This window comes from Lycorma delicatula, chromosome 8, assembly GCF_047948215.1.
Source record: "Lycorma delicatula isolate Av1 chromosome 8, ASM4794821v1, whole genome shotgun sequence".
Taxonomy (NCBI): domain Eukaryota; kingdom Metazoa; phylum Arthropoda; class Insecta; order Hemiptera; family Fulgoridae; genus Lycorma; species Lycorma delicatula.
In genome coordinates this window covers 41003222-41023000 of record NC_134462.1, presented here as the reverse complement: position 1 = coordinate 41023000, position 19779 = coordinate 41003222, and the positions used below count along the sequence as shown (strand labels likewise).

Genomic DNA, 19779 nt, shown 5'->3' with positions numbered 1-19779 from the left:
CAAGGATCTTCCCTTAGTCGTGGTGTGCCATTCCAGCTTCCATGCATCCATTGCGAGGCTCTGAAGCCTCTTCCGCAAGGGGGAAATGGGAAACTGAACGGAATTTAGACCCGGTGCATTGTTATCACCGTTCCGCTCCGGTATTGGCCCAGCTCGAAACCGCATCCCAAATACCTCGGTCTTCTGACCTCTTCGCAATTTCTACATGGCTGCCCGAACTTTCACCGCTAAATCGATTGGGAGAGCCTTTCCCAATACGGTGGTAGCCTCGTAGGAGGTTGTTTTCAAAGCACCAGTGCATAGAATTAAGGGTCTGCGCTGGGCACTCCTTAAATTTTAAAGAAGTGCTCTATTCATATCCAAGCTATGCGCCCAAACGGGCACCGCGTAAGAGGTCATGCTTTCAAAGACACCTCGGTACACCATGTACAGTTGACGTCACTGAGTGCCTCTGGAGGGACGCTGGATGCCCTCATGGAAAGTGCCCGTAGACACGAGCGGTGGAGACGTATACCTGAGGATAGTACCGTTGCCACGTCGTGGGTGGGGGAGGGTTTTTAGTAGGTCCCTGTTGCGGCAGGAAACCCCGCAACCCCAGCAGTACGGACTGCTGGGCGTCTGGTTGCAGATTTTCCTTCCTTCTATGTAAAACAAAAAAAAATACATAGATTTAAGTTAGAGATACAGATGAGACAAAACCTCTCCTAGTTCAAGGCTAGGAGCTCTATAAATAATTGTTAAGTCTACGATATTACCAGGTTAATTAAAATTAATAAATACATAATTACAACCTTGAATAACGTTCGTCTGTTTGTATGAAACGATAAAACATGTAAATCGTTTCTAATATAAACACTTAACGTTTATTCATAACGTTTATATCCATAACGTTTATTCAGACTTGTCTGAAATATATCAGAATCGGACAACACAATGATTCATTCCATGTCACAACAAAAATTATAATATCAAATCTAATTTTAATATCGTCTGCAAAAAACAGAAACCGGTCTAAATGACAATCTATGCTTTTGACATTACAACAAATAAATTTCCAGATCACCCAACCCAAAGCAATTGTCCTTAATCTGGATAGTCTCAGTGTTATAATTAGGTTCGTGTGGTGTCGCTGAGACCCTCATATGGGGAAACACAGCGTGCGACTGTCCTGCTACCCCCGGGAGACGCTAAAAGTTTGCTTGGAATGGGAAGATTAAAATTTTGTTGGCATCTTGCTGGATAGAGGGACGAGGGAGGAACACAAGGTGCTTCCGGTGCTGAGAAACGGGGAATGTCGCCAACAAATGCAAAGGCCCGGACCGCAGAGGACTCTGCTTTAATGGCCGAGGAGAGGGATACAGAATAGAATGATGCACGAATGCAGAATGTCTCTTCTGCAAGGCGGTTGGACACCGGACCGGAGGCCGGAACTGCACACATCATACATGCAGTATGGAGATGCCACATCTCCATCGGCTGATGGACACCGATGGAGATGTGGCGATCGGGAATTACTCGAACCGCTTCGCGGTGACCTTCATAGCATGGAATAAAGGCCTCGTCTCACTCGTCCTAACAGACTGCGCTCTAATAGTCGGATACATCTCCACGAACTGCGACTTCGACAGATACTTAGAGACGCTGGAAGGATCGATTCGTAGAACTGATAAACCAGTCGTAGTGGCAAGGGACTTCAACGCTGAGTGCTGCGAACTAGGAGGGAACCGATCAACAAGCAGAGGATACCGTCTGGCGGCGCTACTGAACTCAAACGGGCTAATAGTACTAATAGTACACCCAAGGCGCCCACACTTTCACCGGGCGCGACCTGGGCTCCGTTCTGGATATAACAGCTATGACAGACACGCTGAAACGACACGGTCCAACATGTAAGATCCTAGAACATGAATTTCTCAGTGATCATCTTGCGATACTCTTTACACTAAACCTTTGGGCAAGTCGACAACCACCATAAAAAAAAGAGCGATCCAGACGATACGGGTCGGCCCGTATTGTCTGGATTGCTCCTTTCTGGTAAAGCTCATTGAGAGTTTTTCAACGATATATCATTTGTGGTACTTATTTTCATTGGTTCCAGAGTTACAGCCAAATAAATTTTAATTAATGAAAAATATTTGGAGCTTACAAGGGGAAGGCACATCGGTTCGAATCTGACTTCATTTCTTTTTCTTTTTTTTAATTTAAATATATATATATATATATATATATATATATATATATATATATATATATATATATATTGATTTATTAATAATTATTAACCTCGGATTTAAAAAAAATTACAATAAATAATAATTCAATAAATCTACTTCAATAGATCTACGGATCTACTTTAAAAACACGCCTCATTTTTTATGATCACTATTGTTTAGTATTGGATTATTACACTGTAATGACACTTGACGAAATTACAGTTAGATTTTCAAAATATTTTCTCTTGAAAATTTATAAAATATTAATGATATATATATATATATATATATATATATATATATATATATATATATATATATATATATATATATATATAATAGTTTATACTCAAAAGCATTTTCTTACATAAGTTTTTTATATTTATTACGATTTCCCGTCTTAAATTTCTTGAAATTCATAAAGACAGAATTTTTGTAGGCCTATCTATATTTTTAATAAAAATAAAAGTATAATAAAAATTTGTTGATCTTAAAAACCAATTACAAAAAAAAATTATTTTTCAGTTTTCTTTCGATTTTTACTTTTGTTAAAATCGGCGTCAAATTAAAGATAAGTAAATTGCAATTTATTTTTTAATTTGATATCTATCGACTTCTAATAATTAAAATTTTAATAACTGAAAAAATTAATTAATTCGGATTTATTATTTTTAAGTTAATTTTATTATCAATAACATTATTAAAAGAATGAGTTTCTAATCTTTTTTCATCAGTGTCAGTATATTCACCTTAAAATAACTTTAATCTTGGTTTATTACACGACATACGTTGTTTGTGAGAGAAAGTAAATTTAATATATTAAGAGAAAGATAATTCGGTATTACTAATTTAACAGAGCCGATGAAAGTAGTAAAATCTTGTCAGTCTTAAGTAAAAGAAGGGGGAAAATAGATTTAGTGGAGGGAGAAATAAGAGAGAAAGATGTGGGGAGTTTTATAAAGTAATAGTAATATGTTAAACAGGCCTATCTGAGCAGCCTTTTGCTTATTAGAAGACTAGTGGCAGAAAAAAAAGTTCTAGTAAAGGTGGCCTATACAGAGGAAAGGAAATAGTTTACTATATCCAACACAGGATGTTGTCGTTGTTACTACTACAACGATTGAATAAGAGAGAGTTTGTGTTTTATTATTACAGACAGCAGCAGTCACTTACTAACGCCACCTGAGATTGAACATAGCATTTCGTTACAATTCTAAAAAGAGAGAAACATAAATTTATCGCTTAGCATCATTAATTTTTTTTCATTCATAATTTTAGTGAATTGTAGTGTACGTGATTAAACCTGGATTCCGGAATATTAATGTGATAAATATCTGCTATTCTAAGGGTAAGATTTTTTTTTTTTATTAAATTATTTTATTAATTATACTTTTTATACTATTAAATAAACTGTAGATTTAGAATTTTTATTTAATACATAACATTTTATTTCATTAATTTTTATTTTTGTTATTACTTACATGAATTGGTTTTAACTCGCTTTCTATTATTTACTGTTGTATTCAAATTTTTCAATCCTCTGCATACTTTTTTCATGGCTATTATTATTTAATAAAAATAAATTAAATATACGCTAAACAAAAAATAATATAAATAAGATATTCTGCAATAAAAAAAGAATTCTTACGCAGTTCTATGCAAAAAGATAGACGATAGTTATATTTTGTTTGAAAAGGTATCAATCTTTATAATTAATTTTTTTTTTTTATATACTAAAATATACTTTCTGTTTATAACAGAATTAAATTATTATAACCGTAATTTAATGAAATAATTATTTTTTTTTTAATTTTATAAAATAAATACGATGTTTGAAACGATTTATCCAAATAATTGTTTATAAATTTGTTTTAATAAATTAACAGTAATTTGCAATTATCTATTGGAAATACTTTAACATTTATAAAAAAATTTCAATATTCGGATTTGCAGCATCATAACGAACCACGCTCTTAACTTGCACCACTCGAATTTTTTCGACATTAAATAAAGCGTAAATCAGGAATAACTCAACCAATCTTCATCAATGTTTCATATGCACAACTTGAGATACACTACCACAGCATACCTAAAGTTTTAAGAAAATTGATCTTGTAGTTTTGGAGATTTTCGAGCCACATTTTATACACAGGCATATGTGTAAATATATATATATATATATATATATATATATATATATATATATTTATTTATTATTATTATATAAAGACGAAGAGGATTTTTGTTTGTTCGGGATAAACAAAATAACTACTCGACTAATCCCAACCAAATTTTCCCATGCTTCTCGGCATAACTGAAAAGATTTTTAGATATATTTTGTCTTGAAAAATCTCGAAGAACCAACTGATTGAAATTTTATGACACATTCGTATTATACCAAGGAAGGTTTTAAGCCACTGACCGAGGCCCTAGCTTCCTTGAAGGTTAAAATATTAAAAATATTCGTTTTTTCCTCACTCCCAAGGAGGGTGAAGTTAAGTTTAAGATATTAATTAAGGAAAAAAATTAATCCGTTTACTTCATTATTATATTCCCGTCTCCATGGCAAAGAAATAAGTTATGAATTTTTTGTCGTCTAAAGTTTGTGTACTTTAGTTATCGTAGCTAATATTATTCTACCTTTTGTAATTTAGTTTCTTTTTCAGGTTTTTATAAAGCCTAAATATTTTAATTGTTATTTATCAGCATTATTCTCACAATCATGAGGATAACGAACAGTGCGGGTGTCGAGGGGCGGAGCCCTCTTGGTAGACGGGAATGGCGACCGAAGCGAGCTCTGCGGGTATCCATGGCGCCTCCCCCTACAACAGGGAATGACGAGCGAAGCAAGCTCTGTGGCCCTGGGCTAGGCCCCGAGTTGGCTGCGGGATTCGTCTGAACCGACCTGGGCCAGGTTCTGGCTAGACGAACCGGCTAGTATATATATTTAGAAATATATAGAAATTCCAGTTTAAGGGAATGGTATTTTCGTAATCCCCATCCCTCAAAACGTAAAAAAAAAATCATTTTCAACCCCCACTACCACCAGGCGACCGGAAGTAATACCGTACTTTTCTTCGAAAAGAAAGTAATACTTTCTTTTCTTAGAAAAGTCGGTAAAATTCAATATTATTTTCAATCACAAATAATATATAGTTTTACATCATTCTTTGCCTACGTGTAATGTAACAAAAAGATACAAAATGTATAAATTAAAAAAAATAATAATAATAATTTGACTTTGAAAACACCTCTTAATTAATTTATTTAAATTTTAAAGTCCTTACTTCTCATTTATAAAAAACAAATAAATGCTTAATTGCATTTTTCAGTTAAAATTAAATTTATATTATTATAAATACCCAAATAAAACAGCTATTTATTTATTGTAATTCACTAATAGTGATACTAATAATATTACTCAAGAGGAAACGAAAATAATTTCGTTACTGAAATCGTAGTTTTTTTTACTAACCTGATGGATATACGCGTTGACGACAGAAATTTGGATGTATAATTATTAATTAATAACGGATTTAAAAGTTTAAAAGACTAAGATTTAAAAAAATAACCAAATCAGTATCCAATCAATATACTCTAGATACACCTCCATCTCTTCACTAAATTATAAAAAATGTAAAGAATTTTCTTTAATATGTTTATAATGATAATTTTAGCATCCATCTGTTAATAATATACAATTGTTACAATCAAAATTAAACATTTAAACAATTAAAATCAAACAACAATTAAATAATTAAAATCGACAATACGTTTTAATTTACAACCAATAAACTACTTATTTTGCTTTATTGTAATATTTAATAATTAGGCTACTTTATATATAAATAAAAGAAAGTTCGTTTACATAGCTTGTCAAAGTTTGAAAAAAAAAAAAAGGCTGGGTACCTTGCATCGTTATCCTGTTTAAAACAGCATACACATAAATTTCAGAATAGTTGAAACAATTAGATCGATTCTTTAACCTCTACATTTATTAAAATTTAGGTGTAAATTTTATTTGGATATTTCCGTTAATGGAAGAGGTTAAATTATTTTTTATTTACTTGCAGATGGGTGCAGACGAAAAATATCTTCCACGGATATATCCGTGGCCATAATAGCCGATTTCGGTTGCGGGGTAGTGTCTCGGCCTTTAATCTGGTGGTTCCGGTTCGAATCCCAGTCAGGGATAGCATTTTTCGTACGCTACAAATTTCCATTTTCACATTCCCACGGAAAATTTTCTTTGTAAGCTTCTACGGTGAATTAATTCACAAGTAAAAGAAATAAAATTGGAAAAATTTCTGTAGAAGGCAATTTTAAAAAGGGGGGGCCCTTCTTTAAACATAATAAGTTTTTGTTGTATTTAATTTAAGCGCAGGGGATGCATTGTTTTTTTTGTTAATTTTTGAATTGAAAATTTTTTTTTAAAAGGATTTCTCACATATCATAGAGAACAATCTAGAAAAAATCTTCAAAGAATGAACATTATATAAAGTAAAATTTCAACTAAATTTCATGGGAAATATTTTGAAAATGATTCTCGATTTACGGAAACAGAATTTTCTCCGATTTACACGCTGAGAATAGATTTTTAGTAAAAAATATTTTTGCTGGCAAGAATTAAAGAATTAAAACTTTTGCTGGATATTTTTAACCTGTAGTTCCTTTTCAAATAATATATAATAACTAATGTATGATGGAGTGACTCGTACGTAATTCGACTAGTACAAAATAAATTTTTATTTTATTTCGTATTTTTCAGAATCCATTCTTCCCATATTATTTCCTAAATAAAAAATACATTAAATAAGACTGCTAAGTCACTCGTGTTTTTTTAATATTACACTTTGTAAAGGCTGAAACTTACTTTTTCAAACTTGTAGGATGAATTACTTTATACGTACGTCGTAACACTGATCAAACGCTAATCTTAATCTTCCATCGTTCACAGGATTATTGCTCAACTACTGATGAATAGTTTTTTGGCTATAATTGATCAGGATAAATTATCCAAAAAAAAATTATATATATATATAAACGGTTAAATTCCGTCATATGTCCGTACATTTAATAGTTTTTTTATACATTTATTATCATTGTAAATATTATATCTATATTTAGGATTAGATAAAAACTGCTAAATACAAGTTATTTCACATCGTTATAACTAGTTTGAACAGAAATTAACATTTTATGTAATTATTAAACCAAAAAACTTACACACATATCATTGTGGCGATCGGGTAAGTCCTGGTGTCTTAAAATATATACTTAAATGGATTGGTGTCTACCGAACCAGAAGGCTTTTCCCCTCTCATAAATTCACACAGATAACCGTCTAACATTTGTAAGTGACTCCCGTAATTTTGCCTAAAAAAAAATTTCGCAACGCCCCACGTTCTTTCAACTGTATTAATGTATGCGCCTAATACGTGATATGAACCGTTTGATATGGCTGACAGTACAATGACGTATAATTTTTATTCATGTTCCTTACACCATTGTATGATAACCATTGGTCTTAAATTATATGAGTTTCAGATGCAATGTGATTAACAGTAATAAGCAGCAAACAATCCCCTGTTCTATTTTTCTACAGCAAACAAAAAACACTCACCCGTTTCAAAGTAAATGTCTCCAAAACTCCATCGTTGTTTGGGAACCCAGCCAACATTACATTTACGTTTTGCAAACAAGGATTGATCTATTTTGACAGTTAATCTATTCCATTACTTTGGGTTTTTCTAAAATTTTAACAGCACACATTTATCGCAAATAGTTACACCAATCCACAACTGTGTTTTTGTTTAATCAAGACATAGAGGTAAAAAGCGTGCAACTGTTCACGTTTGCAATACATAATATTCACCATCTCGTAGCTCCAACTGTAAATAAACAATACTTTTCCATAAGGTAATCTTGAGTGATTTAACAAGGAATTAGATCGTAATTGAATATCTTGCCTCAACTCACTTTTATTGCAACGCCACCTTTCTCGACTTTCAGCTAAACTTAATGTCATGCTGTGGCCATTATTACATGATTTCTCCGTCTGAAATAAATAAATACACCATTCTTTACATTTATGCAAATCGTTCAAGTACCAGGAACCTCGATAGATTTAAAAAAAATCACAAACTGAACACTATAGTTCAATGAAGCTAATGAACTGACCGACGATAATAGACCCCGTTTAACTAACCAGCATACTTAAGCTGGTTATTATTATTATTATACACATTTGCATCGATATAAATGTATAGATAACATTTTAAAAGATTTCCGAGCTTATAACTGAATTTGATCTAACAAAAAAAAAACATTTTAAAGATTTAAAAAAAAATTAAGTAAGACATTTATTTTAATTTTTTTAATTTTTAATGTCTGTTCCAAATTTCTTTTCAGTAGAAATAATTTTATGAGTGAGAAAATGGAAGGAAAATAACCAGGAGAAAAATAGAGCCCTGATTTCGAAATTTAAAAGTCACTTGATTTGGATAAAAGGTGTTTAAAATGAAATTTTCTTAAAATTTATTTCTGTTAATGTTTTGATATAGCAAAATTACCAAAAAGGAGTCTTATGATTTTAAAATGAAAGAGCACCTCTCCCACAAGCGCTTTTTATACGCTACGTAACCCACCATTTTTCTGATAATCATACATTTAAACCGTGACGATTCAATTCAAATCGGAGCCATAGTTCTTAAATTATAGAGTAGTAAAACGGCTATAAAAATTTTGAAAAATAATATAATTTATTACAGTATACATTTTACATATATTACACATTGGTAATATATATGATATAATTATTTCACCTTTATTAAATAAGATTAATAGTTAAACATTTAATTTAACAGACTTATACCACTTAATTCAATTAATCGTAATTAATACGCGCACGTACACACACACATACTGAGAGAGAGAGAGAGAGAGGCACGCACGTTTGTAAAAAGGTAATGCAACTAAGTTATATTATTTACATATATACGATGACAGTTTACATCAAGGACTATTCTTCATTATTAACCATTAAATAACTGCTATAAAAGGACTAATCGCTATTTTTTTTGGAAGGGGAAATACGACTGTAGAAATTAAAATAAAAGTGCTAGGGAAAAATTAAGGAAGAGAATAACTAAAAATGTGTACTATATTAAAACTTCCATTACATATATACTAGTATTAACTGACACCAGTTTGCTCGTATATTGTATCTCTACTATACTGTATACTATATCGTATACTGTATCTTGCTCGTATCAACATTTTATCATCAATTTTTTAAATTTTCTATTATACTTGTTAAAATATTAAAATAAGAATAAGAAAAATTATGATTTATAAACTATTTTTATTTCCTTGAACGAAATAAAGGAAGTATTGTGATCACGAAAAATTTCGGTTTCCATATTTCAAAGGAAATATCCATTTTGACCATTCCTGATCCATTTTGACTAGTTTCGGCGTGACATCTGTACGTACGTTTATACGAGTATGTATGTACGTAGATATATTTCGTATATATCACACGTAACTCAAAAACGATTAGCCGTAGGTTGTTAAAATTTTGGATTTGTAACATCTAGTTGTGCACATCCCCTTTTGACTGCGATCGACTGAATAAAACGTGCCCAAAAAAACCAAAAACCCAAAAAATTTTGAACATTTCTTAACTGCAGTAATAAGCCCTCATTGAGAAATTTTCAACTATATATCATAAGTGATACTTTTCATTGTTTCCAAAGTTATAGCCAAATAAAATTTTAATTAATGAAATTTGGATCTTAGCGGAAGGCACATCGGTTCGAATCAGAGTTCGCTTTCATTTTTTTTATTTAAATATATTGATTTATTAAAAATTATTAAATTCTCATTGCAAGAAAAAAATTATGATGGATAATATTCAATAACAAAAAAAAATATCAAAAGTTTTAATGAAATAAAATTTTATGTACTTTTCATTTTAAAAAAAATAATAAATGTAATTTAATAGGCGTACAAGGAAGTCATGTGTTGTTCATATCAAATTTTTATTAATGATTTAACTTTAATTGTGATAATTAAATTTTAAAAACTTTAAAAAAAATTATTAAAAACTTTCATTATATACATAGTAATAAGCTCGCTTGCTTCGCCTAAAGATTTAAGCTTTGATTCTCAGCTGGGGTTAGGAAAACTTATAATTAATCCAAACCAACATAGTAGTCATTAATGATGCAGTAATCCATGAAATTAAGAAAAATGTCTAGTATGAACCCAATGGTTAAAAATTCCGAATGATATTTTGTATAAGAACAGGCTCAAAACATTTCTTTGCTCCTAAAATTTCACTTACCTAAATTTATTGTGCTTAATATAGAGTTTTATATTATTCAAATTTGTATCTTGCATTTCTTTAAAAGAAAGAATAAAAAATTGGAGAATAAACCAAAAAATAACTATTTTAAGAAAGGAAATGAAATCCCCGTACCAAATAAAAAATCATTTTTTGTTTAACTTAATTTGTACGACCAATCTATAAGCATGTTAATAAGTCCATAAGAATTAACAAGTCCATAAGAGATTGCGATATTTTCTATCATAAAAAACTCTTGAAAAAATAACTAATTTTAAAAAGAAAGTAACTTCAAGTGATACAAACCTTTTATGGTCTCTTTACAGAGTGTCAATGTGTATAAGAATATGTATTCATTCGTAGAGAAATTCTGTTTTAGAAATTCTGATAATCTTTCTTGAATAGGCCTACTCAGTGTTACAATATTATGAGGTCTTTACAATCAAGATTTCTAAAATGGCAGTCGACGATGAAAATTTCTTTAATCGAGAAGTGATTTTATTCAAAGCTGTGGTGGCTAGTAGCTAAAATTAGTCGAGGTGCTGCTTCAGAAAACTTTTTCTGGGCCTTTTCAAGACTATGGTTAAAGTTTTCTGTAAAATAAATGAACCGAAAAAGAAATGAATCAAGTAGAATAGCTGGAAGCAGGATAATAATTCAATTCTACATCTTATCGCATTCAAGAATATGGTACACGGTTTTTAAGCAAAAAACGGTTTATGCTTAAAAACCGTATTCGGTTTAACCGAATAAATAATAAAATGTCAATACAGATAATATTTTTTAGAATTATTAGATAGTAACTTAATAAAATGTCCGCTTAAAAACACTATAGTCCAATGGTGCTTAATTTAAATTTCTATGTAAATAGAATATCGAAAACTCAGAAACAGGGCGAAATCATTCGCATTTCGACACTCGCTAACGAAGCGTTTCTGAACCTATGTTTATTACGATTTTTCTTCTAAATTTTCCCCAGCAGAACATGTCCTGAAAGTCTGTTACATTCTTTGTGATTCATTCTGTATATAACATTAATAATCCCCACCTGCTGAGTTGAAACAGCATATAAATCAGTTAATCTGTTGTTTAGACTATTTGACTTTGTTCTTTTTATCGGTGTGGTTTATGTAGAGCGAAGTATACGCAGCACAAATCAAAGTTGCTTTCTTTAAGACTGATAATGTTCAATATATAATCAATCCCTGTTTTGAACAGAATAAAGCAATATGACTCAATAATACCTGCATTTTGTTGGACTTGGTATTCTGATACGCAACCATTGGCTCAATAAAGAAATAAATCGGAACCCACGCCGTCCTCACTTTTTTTTAGAAGTGACTCGTGATTCTTCTCAGATCACCTAAACTGTTACGGTTATGGCACTTAACAAGCATACGTAATAATATAACAATACTCAAGAAAATTACAGCATTATATATATCGTTTAGATTTACTTTAGTAATAATGTAATTCAGTAATTAATGATAGCTACATCTACGATTAAAAATTGATAAATTTGTATTAATTATTATTAAATCGTGTAAACAGTATTATAGTAAAGGAATAATAATAATTGATCATTATTCATAATAATTTTAAACTTCCTTTGAATATTTACTCCCGAATTTAATACGCAATTTGATTAGAAGACAAAGTTTTACGTGATGAGTTTCTGAGGATGTGTGCATAGGCAATGTTCATTACCGGTCCATCGCTAGAGGTCTTTAGATTTGTCTTTCACTGTAATTATCATGTCGGAGCCTATTGTTATTTTTAAAAAAAACACTATAATAAAAAAACAAATGATCAGTGACGGCTCGTAGATAAAATTAGTGAGGATGCTGCTCCAGAATTTTTTTTTCTGGGCCTTTTCAAGGCCATGGTTAAAGTTTCCTGTAAACTAAACAGTATAACTGTACACGGTATAACCGTAAACCATACGTACGGTACAACCGTATATGGTACTCGGTTTCACCGAATAAATAATAAAATTTCAATACAGATAATATTTTTTAGTATTATTACATAGCCGGCCTCCGTGGCACAAGTGGTAGCATCTCGGCCTTTCATCTAGAAATCCGGGGTCCAAACCCCGTCAGGCATGGCATTTTCACACACGCTATAAATCATTTATCTCATCCTCTGAAGCAATGCCTAACGTTGGTCCCGGAGGTTAAAAAAAAAGTATTACTAGATAATAACTTAATAAAATATCCGCTTAAAAACACTATAGTCCAATGGTGCTTAATTTATATTTCTATGTGCACAGAAACAAATCCATAATCAATTTTTACTAATTACTTTCTATTTCGCCTTTCCAGCGTGTTTTTGGACAGATTTAGCAATCAAAGAGCCCTTGCTGTCCGCCATCTTCTGATCACTACTGAAAAAACAACTAAACCACTTTCATATTCCTTCCACCGACTAAAATATAAAAGGGAACGAACAAGGAACGTTCCGTACACACGAGGAGTAAAAAAAAAACCGGAGGAGTAAATCTTCCACCGGTAAGCCAGGGTAAACACTGCGGGAGTGACAGTTCTCTCTCTCTCTCTCTCCCACGCGGCCTTGCGTGCAGCTTCCTATATGTGCATGCGCACAACAGCCAAACACCACGCCGCTGGAACTGTGAGGCGCACAGTGCCATATAAAGATTTTTGTATCTTTTCCATAAACTGGGGGATGGCTACTAACATTAAGATTAAGGATATATATTGTACAAATATAAAGAAAGAATTAAATAAAAAAAGGTTCATTATATTAAATGTTATCGATAATATTGAGTGAAAATAGGGAGTGCTGCAGTTCCATAGTGACTATACGCGAGACGCCACTGATTCAAAGTGAAAATTACTGCCAGCTACAAATGTGTACAGAAATTTAATACTCGACAAAACTTATTAAAAATGCATATTACAATTTTGAGTACGATCAAAATCGAATTCTTAATTCTTTTTTAAAAATTTGATTTTAAAATTTATAAAGAAATATTATTTTTCCAAAAATTTTCGACAAATTAGTAAAGATTCAGTTAATAAAAATTTTGAATTGATTAAAATTATTTGAACTCTAGAATTAGCAATTAAAATTCCGAAAACGTCAATTTTATTTTTCCGGTTTTGTACCACAAGGAGAACCTTAATGAATTAATTAATTGCAATTTAACAAAGAATAAATTTATTTAATATAAAACTATACGATGACAAATAAAATCAGTTGAAAAATAAAATAATATCATAATCAATACGTGACAATATTTGAATAAACTTATATTTATGGAAAATTTTTATTACACCATATTAATTATTAAAATGTTTAACAAAACATTAGCTTATAACAATATCCACTCCAACGAAATACAACATTTATTTATGTATTATTTATCAATCTTGTTTATGTTTTTCATAAAATACTGCACATTTTTATTTTCTCGAAACATACAACAACCAACAATACATTTTACTAGATTTAATTGTCATACAGATATTCAATTTTCATATTTCAAAAGTCGTTTAAAAAACATTGAATTTTTTTTAGATAAATATTTTCCAAAAATATTGACATTTATTTAACTAATTATAATATCAACACCTAAAAGATGGGAATCTATACTGTATTCATTCAGTTAGTCTGCAAAGTGATAAACAAACGTTGCGTTTGTGTGAGAGATCGTCATGATTCTGCTCGATCACGTCCCGTGTATCAGTGCCGATTCACAACGCGGCCATATCTACGTATAACATTTGTTGCTATATAATTAACCATTTAGTATTGATGTAATCAAACGTTTATGTCTTCTCAGTTCTATTAAAACCCTTGATCTTTTCATACAATCATTATTTTGTTATCGTGTTCAATTTTTGTGTTTCTGTTATTAATTCTAATGTTACTTAAAGTTAATAAAATGCAATCTTTTTAAGTTTATTGGAACGTGAGTGTATAGCATTTCTAGATTTGTGTCCGTACGATTTGAGTTATACCATTATTGACATCGTGTCTGATACCGATTCAGCTGATAAATAGTGTACAATTATTGATATCCCCATCCAAATAAAAGGCCGCGAAAAAGGCCCTTCAGTTGTACTGAAAAATAAATAATTTTAAATGCTTACAAAAGCGAATTACAGAGTAATCCAACGGCGTTGATTTCGGATGTGCTTAATAAAAATGCTAACATAAGTGGAAGTTGTGCTGCTTCATTGTACAAAGTGATTCGCGAGTATTAATCTAATGAATTGTGATTTCCCTTATCATTCAAGTAAAAAGAAAAAAATTTCAGCCTTGTCTTGCAAAAAGAAAATGATATCAAAATGTGGCTTAGTTCAAAAGAAGTGATTTTTGAAGAGGATGAACTTAAGGCACAATCATTGCAAAGGATTTCGCGTATTAAAAGTAATTTTAATCTGCGTAAAATTGATGAGCTTTGATTACCTCCCTGTGAACTCAATTCAGTTGAGTTAATTTGGGGAAAATAAAAATTTACGTAGAGTTAGAAAATACTACTTTTAAAATATCTGATGTTAAAAATTTATGCCTAAAAGCCATTAATAAAACGGGCCAACAGTAAAATAAAACATATAACGGATATTGTTGAACCAAATTATTGAGATTTGGATAACATAATAGAAAACAAAATTGAGCCTGTTATTGTATTCCTTAATACGACAGCAATACGGATTTGTCGCAAACAGATGACGATAACTGAAGTGAATTTATTATTTATTATCAAAGAAATTTTATCTAAAATATTAGCTATTAAAATATTATTATAACTCTTAAAAAACTCAAGGAAACTATGTAACAAAGAATTTTAATGAATAAAATACTCATGAGTTATCAAATTTGCCGAACAAGGTAAGAAAGACTTTACCGATCATTTAACATGTCTTAATTTATTTAAATTTAAAATGTATGTATAATTTTTATAAAATATAAAAGCGCGTGGTTACTGAATATTAACGTCGCGTAGTTTCTTTCACATGAATTTACACCAGATGTGTGTGAATCGGCCGCTTGAACACTCGTACACGCAGTTTGTTTACTTCAACTCTATAACGTAACTCAGTGGTTTCCAAACTTTTCCGAGTCGCGGGGCCCTTTTTTCAATTAAAATTGTTCTATGGCTCCCTAAACAAATAAAAGTATGACTACTCGTAAGTAACAGATAAAAAGTAAAATTCGTACAATTTCATTATTTTTTTACTTTATTAACATTAAACTAATAATTATAAATGTCTTGGTTCAATTAATTATAAGCTTTTACAATATTTCGCGGTGCCCCTGTGAAGAGGCTGTGGCTCCCGGGGGCGCCGCAGCGCACAGTTTGGGAATCACTGAGCTAACTGAATTAGGTATAGGAAAAGTGTCCCTTATTAGTAAGTGATTTTCTTACTGAAAATCGGTGAAACATTTCTTGAAGTTTATACATTATAATAAAAAAAATCTAAGAAAATAAAATTTGAAATAAATATTTTTGGTAACAACTACTGGAATTCTGATCGCAGTTCTCATGCCGATTTCTTTTTTGATCATAGTTTATATGACTAGTTTAAAGCATGTATTTATGCGATTCTATTTTCTACTAATAAATAAATAAAACATTTATTTTAAGGGATTATAAAAACACATTATAAAGATATCAGGAATGGATAGATACGTTTCACCGCAGATAAAAAAAGAAATTATCTCAGCATTTGCCCGGAAAAATCAAGGAAAACCATTGTAAAAAACCTTGATCAAATCAGCGTCACAAAATATTCAATTAATTATAAAATAAAAAAATTATGTGTTTAACTACAAAATAAATTAGAATTCAAAAGACGTGATGCAAATTATTTGAGTATATACTTATCTAAACTTTGAACTGGATGCCAGAAAATTCAGGAAAAATTGATTTTTAAAAAAAGTTTAATTAGTATTATTTAAAATTCATAACAGAATAATTATGTTTCTTTTACAAGAAGATATTTTAAGTGCATTTTAAAAACAAATTAGTGGAAAGATTTACCTTAAATTTTACTACCGAATTAACTAATGTTGGATTCGATAATATGTGATCCAGAAAACTTCTTTTTATAAGATTTTTCCTCAAAACATCTTGTACTATAATTCGTCTTCAGATTTTTTTTATCAATCCGCCTAATTTTCAATACTATTCTCCTGTAATATTATAATTTTAAACCCTGCTTTCTCTTTTGTTTTCTTATTATTTATTTTCACTGCCATAAAGCACAGTAATACATAAAAAGATAGAAAGGGATAATATATTAAAGATAGAAAGGGATTACAGAATTAAAGATACAGATTAAAAAGAAAGGGATATTATATTTTGTAACACAAATAATTTAATTGATTATAATAAAAATAGAATGAAGAAAAACGTTTCAAGTTATTAACTATGTGAAAAAAATCTGCCGTTTTCCGTAGCACAGTGGTAACGTATCGGCCATTCATCTAGATATTCCCGGGTTCGATATCCCGGTCAAACAAGACATTTTTTAAACGCTTCAAAATTTCCATTTTCATATTCCCACGTACAAGCTTCATTTTATAAAAGTTAGATGAAACCATAATTCATGATTACATCAAAACAAGACAAGCAAAAATGTCTTAGCTTATAAATGTGGCTGTAAATGTTAACGAACGCCAGTAACCTACATCAAGTTGCCAACGCCATCTATTAAATTATTTACTGAAATCAGCATTACGAGTACAAGTTAGCTCATATTAACACATATCAGCTTTTTTTTGCATTCTCAGATGTTTTGGAACTATTAGACTATAATTAAATATTTTACAATCTAACCCAGAATCAAAATGTTTTTAAAATTAAGAAAATAAAAATTAAACAGAAAATAACTGATTTAAAAAAACTAATACGAATTGCCATTGATTTTACTAAACATTTTTCAATCTAAAATATAATAATTATTTTGCTGAATAATAAAAAACAAATATTATATATTAATTATAATTATATAATAAAATTTCTATATATATATAAATGGTAAGTTCGTTTGTGTACGGCTTCAAAAACTCAAAATGTTCTGCACCGATTGAGTTCAAATTTTAGCACGATATATAACCCGCATCAAAGATTTCATCTATTTTTAATTTGGAAATTAAAAATTAATCCAAGTTTAGGAAAACCAATCAGATCAATGCAAGATGGCCGCTATCAAACACAACGACCAAATTTCTTTGAATTATATTTAACAGCTAAAACATCTGTATTTTATTAAAAAAAATAAAACACCAAAACAAAAAGAAAAGCCACCAAGAAGGATGACTTACAGTAAATAAATTAAAACACCCAACTTTCTTATAGCCCAGATAGACTTAAGACTATGCAAACAAAAAAAGTCGAAATAACCAAATACACAGAAAATAATATCCCTACATAATGACCAAAAAATCCCTTATTTTTTACGTATATATGACCAAACAATCGTTTTTTGGTCATTTAGCGTTCTTTGCTATGTAAAAGCAAAGAAAAAAATTCACAAATAGTAACACTGAAACCACACAACTAAGTATTCGTTTTTTTTTTGTTTTTTCTAACCTCCGAAACCACCGTTATGCATTGCTTCAGATGATGATATGAATGATTTATAGCGTATGAAAATGCCATGCCTGACCGGGATTCCAACTCGGAACCACCGGATTAAAGTCCGAGACGTTACCACTCGCGCCACGGAGGCCGGCAAACATATTCGTTAGGAGCCGAATAAAAACACGACTTACCAATATGGCGTTGTGTGTCAAACCAATTTTATACGGACTATAATTACTTTTAATACGCGAAACCCTTTGCAATGATTGAACATTAACTTAAACCTCTTCAAAAATTATTCCTTTTGAACTAAAATACATTTTGATATCATTGTTTTTCTATAACACGGCTGGAATTCTTTTCGTTTAATGATAAGAAGCGTTGTCGAAGACAATAACCGAATTCTCTTCCAAAGGACATAATACACCGCTTAACTATTTCTAAAGAATTCAAATTCGTGTAATTTTTTTACGAATCGTGTTTTTATCAAAATCTCACCTTTTTCTCAATTGACCTGCGGGGTTTTGTTTTCTTTGGAGACCGTAATTCATTAGTAGATTCATACTCGAGAATCACGTTGTACACTGAAGCAGCACAACTTCTACTTACGTTAGCAGTTTATTAACATCTGAAATCAACGCCGTTTGATTATTCTGTAATTTGTAAGCATTACTCTCCTTTTGTAAGCATTTAGAATGATGTGTTTTTTCGCAGCACACAAATCTTTATATATAAAAATGTTAAGTTCGTTTGTGTACGCTTCAAAAACCCAAAATTTTCTGCTCCGATTCTTTATATATAAAAATGTTAAGTTCGTTTGTGTACGCTTCAAAAACTCAAAATGTTTTGCACCGATTGAGCTCAAATTTTAGCACGTTATATAAACCGCATCAAAGATTGTTTTCATCTATTTTTCGCATCAGTCACATACCTGCGACCGCGAGAAAACAGTTTTTTTAACGGTCAGCTGTGTACCAGTGACCGCGCTATCTACCGGAAGCGAGGGGAACACTCGCCGATAAAACGCCCGCTTGCAGAACATGTCCGGAGATATAATGCTCCAACTATAGACGAAGTAGCAATTGTCATAGTCGGAGATCAGTTCCAACCTAGAGATATTGTTCTCCATCGAAGAAACGATCAATTGATAAACGTCGCAGAAACTTCGCTGTGCCACAGCGAAGCGTGGCAGGGCAGTTAGTATATATATACTAACTAGTATATTTATATAAAATTCATATTTTTATTTTGTAACATACTGAGTACACAAATAATTTTTGTTTTAAAAGAATAAATAAAATTTTGATAAAGAGAGAAACATTATAAAATATCTTAAAAACTAATTAGTTAGTACTTTTGATTTTAAAAAATCATCAGTAGATAGATATAAAATATATAGATATAGATATATTACAAAATAACAGAAAAAAGGTGATTTTTTTTTTTTTTTTAATTGGAAATTGAAAAGTATAAACCAGTCCACATATGAACAATTCCGGGTTTAAACTTAATTTTATAAATTCAAGTAGATATTGTTTTCTAGTATCCTGTAAGTGTGTTGTTTAATTTATTTATGACCTGTTTTTTTATTTATTTATCTGTATTAATTATTACGCCACATAATCGTAGAAAAGTGGTAGCATCTCAGTTCATCATCCGGTTTC

The 19779-nt window shown here is 30.7% G+C and overlaps 1 protein-coding gene across 1 annotated transcript in view; it reads left to right on the top strand.

Annotated features, from left to right (window-relative positions):
• Positions 1-3220: 3220 nt before the first annotated feature.
• The window catches only part of LOC142328840 (ABC transporter G family member 23-like), a 113808-nt gene continuing 97249 nt past the window's right edge, over positions 3221-19779 (top strand). The window contains exon 1 of the mRNA XM_075372935.1: positions 3221-3561. The gene's annotated coding sequence lies outside the window, so the exon portion shown is untranslated. The remainder of the gene's footprint in view (positions 3562-19779) is intronic.